General features: G+C 40.7%; 1 protein-coding gene across 2 annotated transcripts in view; it reads left to right on the forward strand.

The window, feature by feature from the left end:
* Nucleotides 1-1,139: 1,139 nt before the first annotated feature.
* Nucleotides 1,140-7,067, forward strand: part of LOC101849646 (solute carrier family 45 member 3) — a 65,704-nt gene continuing 59,776 nt past the window's right edge. The window contains exon 1 of one of the 2 annotated variants that reach the window (XM_013088012.2): nt 1,140-1,267. The gene's annotated coding sequence lies outside the window, so the exon portion shown is untranslated. The remainder of the gene's footprint in view (nt 1,268-7,067) is intronic. The other variant, XM_005108235.3, reaches the window with a different exon arrangement.

A 7,067-nucleotide genomic window follows, 5' to 3' on the forward strand; every position in this document is an offset into this window, starting at 1 on the left:
CCGGGTGGCGGCCGAAGCCTACTCTTACCGATTTTAGACCACCAAGGGATCTTTAACGTGCGCAACTTGCACACGGGCCCTCCGAGATTTTTTGCCCTTGTCCGAGAAGGCTAGGGGCAGATCTTTCCTACCAGAAGATCAGGGGTGTGGCAGAAAGACAGCAGTAAGGAGGAGCCAAGGAGTAGCAGTAGCAAGGCTGCAGAAAGAGTCAGGAGCCCAGATGAGGGGGGCAGATGTTTGGAAAAGTGCGGTTTGATATTGTGAGAAAAAGTAATTAATACATGTACAAATGTTCGATCATTGTAGATTTCTACTTGTTTTTATGCTTACGCTAAATCATATTAATTACTATGTCGGAGCTGGTTCATCGTAGTTATGGTCATGTTTATAGCAACATGGCGTATGGGACTTCTGGTGGAAAGGGTGGGGGGAATAAAAGTTAAAGTGGAAAAACCCCATATAGATCTAGAACTTTTTAAATTAATGCTGAGACCAACTGATGACAATTTTTTTTCTTTTCATGTACTCAGGCTTTAATCATCTGGACACCTATTTTATTCGATTTTAACAAACGAATCTTTTGCTATGGCAAGATTTTAATTTGTAAGTGTAAGACTTTTTAAAAAAGAATATATAGTTTAAAAAAAGGACAAGCCAGGCAGTAGCCAGGGGATACATTCAAAACATCAGTGGTTAATGAAAAAAAAGAAGCAGATGAAGATAACTTCGTCTACTGTTGTATTTGGGGTTGGTGTTATGACATTTATATCAAGAACAGTTTTGTAATCATTTAATTTTTCACTTATTTTTTAAATACATGTATATATCAATCATTATGTACATAGGCCGTGAAATCTCAAAGTTCTTTGGATGACCAATTTGGCACATAATCCGGAAAACATTTTCAAGGCCAAAAACAATTTTGAGACTTCATTTTATAACCATGGTTTAGAGATCACTTTTTCTTTTCCTATGACCATTTATATACACTGCGTGTTCTTCAGGCTCCTAATATCCATGAAAATTCTTGTCGAAAAGTTTGCCCCTCCCCTCGATAATTATTCGAAACTAGAACTCTGCTTGCTTTTTCATAAACCAAGGGGCATAACTGTATATTAAAAAGTTGGATGAGATGAAAACTTTCAGCCCGTCGTCCGCTGAACTTCGCGACTCGCGACACGTCTCGGGGGTGAAGTGAGAACACTCCCACTTCTGAATTTCTGATTACATGTCTTTGATGTACCGTGCATGAAACATTGAGTGGTACGTAAGTTTCCTTGTTTCTTTGTCATTTTTGTTGATCTAGTCTAATCGTTCACTTGAACTTGTGATTGTGATGATTTGTTACAGTTCACATCACAGTAGTTCAGTTCACTAATAAAACGAGAAGATGAAGAGGTGGTAGACAGTCTTAGTCTTAGTCTTAGTGTAAGTGTAACTCACTGAGTTAGAAGTGTAGTAGTGCTGTGTGAAAATTAGTAGACTTGAGAGATAGAACAGGAGTAATAAATGAAGAAGAATAAGTACAAAAGGCTCTCCAGGGTATTTTTTTAAACTTTCCCTCCCGTCTCACACTTTTAGCCTATCTTAGCTGGCTACCAGTTGTCCATTTTCTACTAGATTTTTAAATATTGATGCGCTGAACACGAGTACCAACTTCATTTCCGTTGCAAATTAATAGTTTTTTAAATATCTGATTGTGTAATCGATATAGAAATCTAGACATGCTTTGGACCAATGGGGATGGTTCACCTGCCCCCCCCCTGAGGTAAAAGAAAATAATTTGTATTTTACAGTTAGATATCTAGAATCTAGATTTGAAATTTTCTTGAAAATAAGTGATTTGCAACAGTTTTAGTGGCTTTATGTGTGATCTGCAGCAAACAGTATTGCAGTTTGACACCTGAAGCAGTGCATCTTTGTGTGCAGGAGGGAAAGTAAAAATTTTCCCTCGCCGGTAATTGTTTAACTTTCTCACGTTTAATTCCGGGGGAGTAGAATATTGATCTACCTCCTTAACAAGCGACCATCTGAACTCTTGAATTACTTGAATCTAGAACTGGGGTCTTAGGAAGACGGGATGCTCCATTCTTCCTCGCCCCTCTTCATGAGGGTCCATTTCAGTTCAGTGTGGGCAGGCTGATTGTCTCCGTCATCAGCTGGTTGGTGTAGCGTCTGATAGGGTCACGCTTCCTACCTTCACCAAGCTGCACTCCTTTCGAAATCACAGCCTCCTTCATGAAGGAATCCTCGTTGCGGCTGCTGGCTAGGTTTTCTCGGACAAGGGCTACTACAGTTGGATGGGTCATGGGTACGCACTCCCTCTATGTTTGCGGAGCCTGTTAGCTTATCTGCTCTTTTATTTCCCTTGACACCTGCTTGTCCTGGGCAGAAGATCCACTGCAAGCGTCTGATTTTGCTGTCTTGGATTGTCTTAAACCAGTCTGCATAAAGGGTGCCGGTCAAGATCTTGTCTTATCCAGAGTACTTATTGAGTCTGTAACAAAGGTAGCCTCGTGGTATCCATTGGTGCAATGCCATTTCAGAGCCTCAGTGATGGCCTTGATCTCCATGCACACAGGATGCTTGATGTAGTGAGGCCCGTTGGCCCAGATATCTCCTGGACTGTTACTCCTTGGCAAGAAGCCGTGTAAGCCCAGCCTGATTTGATCCCACGCTGAACAGAACCATCAGTGAATAATGGTTTCAACCTCTCTGCAGTTCTCTTCAATTAGAGTCTGGACTCTGAACTAATATTATTCTTACTCAACTCAATAACTCAATGGCAATGGCCATCAAAATCAGTACGGAAGGCCTAAAGCCAGTATGTTACTAGATCTAGATTTACCTCAAATGCCTAAATTACTGTGGTTTACGTGTATTCTTAACTCCAGGGCAAAGTTTTGAATATATCCAGTTGGGGATGCGTAGAGTTTCGTCTAGATCTAGATCTTAGCGCGGCCAGAATTAAACGCGAGAAAGTAAACAATTGCCGGCTCGCCTACCGAGTTCTGATTTCAAGATCTAGAATCTAGGCTTAATCTAGAATCTAGATTTTTTTTAGATTGTTGTTGTGAAAGTTGGTCTTGAATCAAGACTCAAGACAAGGACCTGTGGAGAGTTTCAAAGAGGGGGGGGAGGGGGGACTTCTGTAACGAGCGACCGCTTTTAGACGGAGTAGAACAGAGGGGCAGGGGTAGGGTAGGGTTTGTTGGTGTGGGTAGGGTAACTTAGGTTTGGGGTTGGGATAGGGTTTTGGGTAGAGTTAGGGTTAGGTGTCTTCTTTATTGTTTGTTAGGGTGGGTGCTCGTTACAGAAGTACTTCCCAAAGAAGTTGTTGTACCCTATTTTCCAAAAGTTCTTCCAATGATAAGCAGGTTAAATACTGGAAAAAAGAATACAGTCAAACCTGCCATGATGGCAACCTGTATAGCCTGACACAAACTCAAAAGCAGGGGATCCTATAATTTATACAGATGGTTCAGTGAAAAGAGATAGCCAGAGAAGTGGATGGGGATTTGTTGCATTCGCCAACAATAAAATCATACACAGTGCATCTGGAGCCTGCAGCAGGACTACATCAAGTATGCGAATGGAAATTGAAGCCATCACAAAAGCACTTGACTGGATGACCCAAGATCGCCCCCACACAACCCATGCTGTTCTTATCACTGATTCCATGTGTACCCTCAGAAGGATCGAAAAAGGTTTCCTGAGAACGGAATGGATTCAGGCTGTCGAACCAGCGCCTATACGATCGCTCACATGGGTTTTCTGCCCTGGCCATGCAGGTGTTAGGGGAAATGAAAAAGCCGACAGATTGGCTGGTGAGGCCACCTTAGTTGACAATACGGTTCAACCAGATAGGGTCGAGATCCTGAAATGTCTTTCTCGCCAACTGATTGAGGAGGATGATAGGGAGGCAGAGGCCAGTACTGCCGTGGAGAGGATGATGCTTTTGGGAATAAAAAAAGGAAGCGGAAAATCTGGCATCCTTGCAAGAAAGAACAGAAGAACGTTCAACCAGATGTGCACTGGCACAATCAGTAGAGGGACCCTCGGCAACATTTTGGAGAGAGCAACGGAGTATCAATGGACATGTCCGGAGTGCAGGGATGTTGCTTCCTGAAACAAGAACAAGAACAAGATAATACAGCCACAATTAATCTACAAAGGGCCGCTTTCCATTTCCCACCATTGCGTTTTTTCTATATATAGTTTAACTGTGTAAAACGGTCACCTGTCCAACGCAGCCGCACTCACCTTATTTTATCAACCTACGTTCAAATTTTCCAGGCGTGGTCACTCATTGCCTGACACTTTCAAAAATGTTTTAACAGTCCCTCACGCTGTGGATGGACCATCATAATTCATTCACCTGTTGTTATTGTTAGTCCCTCCAATGAATGTTTACTCAAGGTGACCAATGGGTAGGCTTAACAACTGCTGGTGAGGGAAGCGTGATCCATTATAACCTATATAAGCTCCGCCCACAACTCATGTACAAATTGTGTGTGGGGTGACTGGTCACTGATTTGTTTGCCTAATCTGTAACAAAGTAACAATGGACGTTGACGTGAACTTGCGACAGAAGAGTCACTCGTTTTCTGAGTGGTGGCTACCCTTGTCTTTGTCATACCATGGCACTCGGTCTTCATAGTTATTTCGTTTGTTTTACCCTTGCACAAAATCTGCAACAAAAAGAAAGCTATCCAAAAAACAAACCAACAAGACGAAAAAAAACCCAACCTTTCTTACATCACCCACCCCCCTTTTTCAAAAGAAAACAAAAACCCTTTTGAATTCTCCTCACGCCAGTCCTAAGCCTTAGTTAAATCAGCCCCAGTTTGAACCTCAGAAGAGAATGATTTGCTTTCTTAATTTTGATCAGTCCTGCCTAAGACGGCCTCCTGTGTTATACCGCCACTTTTTTCCTTGACAATGGGTGGCTGTTTTACACAGGTTTGACTGTACTCTTGAGCTTGCATTTATTATTGTAAAGGAGCCATTTTCATCCTGTATGTTTTTCTTTCCAAAATATTCCAAAAATGAATTTTAAATAACTTTTTAGGGAGGTTAGATGGCTGAAGGCATCATGTGGTTAAATAAAGATTTGCACCCACAGTAGGCTTTTTAATATTCCATGATATGATTAATTTGCTTGAAGAAAGTTGGGTTGTTGTTTTTTTTCAAAATGGTCTTTCTTATTTACCTCCGCCTCCTGATACCCTTTAGTTTTATGATAGACAAGGCCACCGGAATATGATGAATTATGGAATTTCTCCCATTATCTAAGCCTTATCTTGAAATAAGATAACAGCTAAAACAAATGTATAAGACTGGTAAAGGAGTTTTTTAAAAACTGTCTGAAGCGCTTAGTGCATGAAACACCGTGTGAGGTGCCAGGTGGTACAAAACTGATCTTGAAAGGGTGAATGTTAGGCCTATGGATCCGGCTGTGATTTTTATTTCAGAGGGATGTTTTATAGATAATGAGTATAGTTGCAGAAGAGTCCGCATGCCTTTAAAGAAAGGAAAAGAGTAAGTTGTGCAAATTATTTTTATGAAAACCAGTACTATTCATAGCCTACATGTTCCTCTAGGACAGCCTACGGTGGCCTACCTCTTTTATTGATATTTTTCGTCAGTTTTTCCCAATTTCCATTACCCCTGGCGAATATTTGAGTTTGAAATGTTGTTCATAGTTTCAACATCTTGGCCTTTTGAAGTGTATGGACCTGTTTTAATGGTGATAGATTTACTCTATGCTATGTTGTGGAATGTTTTGGGTGTTCTAGGGTCTGCTAGGGTAAGAAAATAGAACATGCTGTAGAGTGTGGATATGGGCTCTACTAAATGCAATTTTCTTCTTCTTCTTCTCCTCCTCCTCCTCCTCTTCCTCCTCCTCTTCCTCCTCCTCCACCTCCTCCTCCTCCTCCTCTCTCTCTCTCTCCCTCCCTCTCTCTCCCTCCTCCTCCTCCTTTTCGTCTTTAAATTATGTTTAACCTGAATGAGTGTTGCTTGTTGCATTGTTTGTTATTAACTATATTATTTTTATTCAAACTTCTTTTGAAACAGGTCTTTGAGTATTATGAAAGCATGATGTATATATATATATATACATTTAAAATGTGTGAAGCTGCTGCGGGTTTGGCACTCAGAATTCTTTTTCAGGAGTGCAGTTTCATACAATTTTTTATTACTTGGTGAGCACCTTAAGTTTGAAATACAGTCTAGTGCTTATGCACATAGCGAACAAGTTTTCAGACCCTGAATTTTTTCTTAAACATTATGTATTCTTTGTATTTAAAGCACATACAAATTTCCATATCCCTCTGATTTCATTAAGTGTTTAGCTGGAGGAGATTAGTCGTGATACGCTGATGTTTTGTTTAGCAGTGTGCGAATGAAAAGAATAAGGATGTGAAGATAACCCCTTTATATTAATTAGCTTTAAAACATGCAGAATAGGCTGCCTTATTTTTAAACTGAAAAAAAGGGGATACTCTATTTTCAACCTCTGACAGATGCCTTTGCCATACAGAATGAGGCTTAAGGGAGGTTGTAGCTGTACTTGATTTTTTTCCAAGTTTCTTTTCAGTGTAAGTAATGTAAGTTAGTAAGTACAACAATGAGTAACAGAAAATGGAATTGATAAAGCATAGCAGCACATTGTAAGGTTAATTTGAAAATAGAAAGAGAATGGGAGGTTGCCATGAAAAGTTAACAGTTGTCAACATCTCAGTATCTTGTCTCCCTATCCTTTGAAAGAAAATCCATTGTTTCACCACCCGCTGCACACGGGTTGTTGGAAAGAAAACTCAATATGGAGGGGGTCTTTGCCTGTTACATGTGTGTTGTGTAATGACTATGGCAGACTACTGTGAGAGGTAAAAGAAAATGGGACAGTCAGCAGGGAGGAATGATGAAACGGCCTAAAACTCTTAACACCTTGATCTGGGCAGGCCATTTATGTCTAAAGAAACAGTTTGGCCTCAGACAATAACAAATATCATGAGTCTCACCATCTCATCAGTACTCTCTCTCTCTCTCTCTCTCTCTCTCTC

Source organism: Aplysia californica, unplaced genomic scaffold (assembly GCF_000002075.1).
Source record: "Aplysia californica isolate F4 #8 unplaced genomic scaffold, AplCal3.0 scaffold00670, whole genome shotgun sequence".
NCBI lineage: Eukaryota > Metazoa > Mollusca > Gastropoda > Aplysiida > Aplysiidae > Aplysia > Aplysia californica.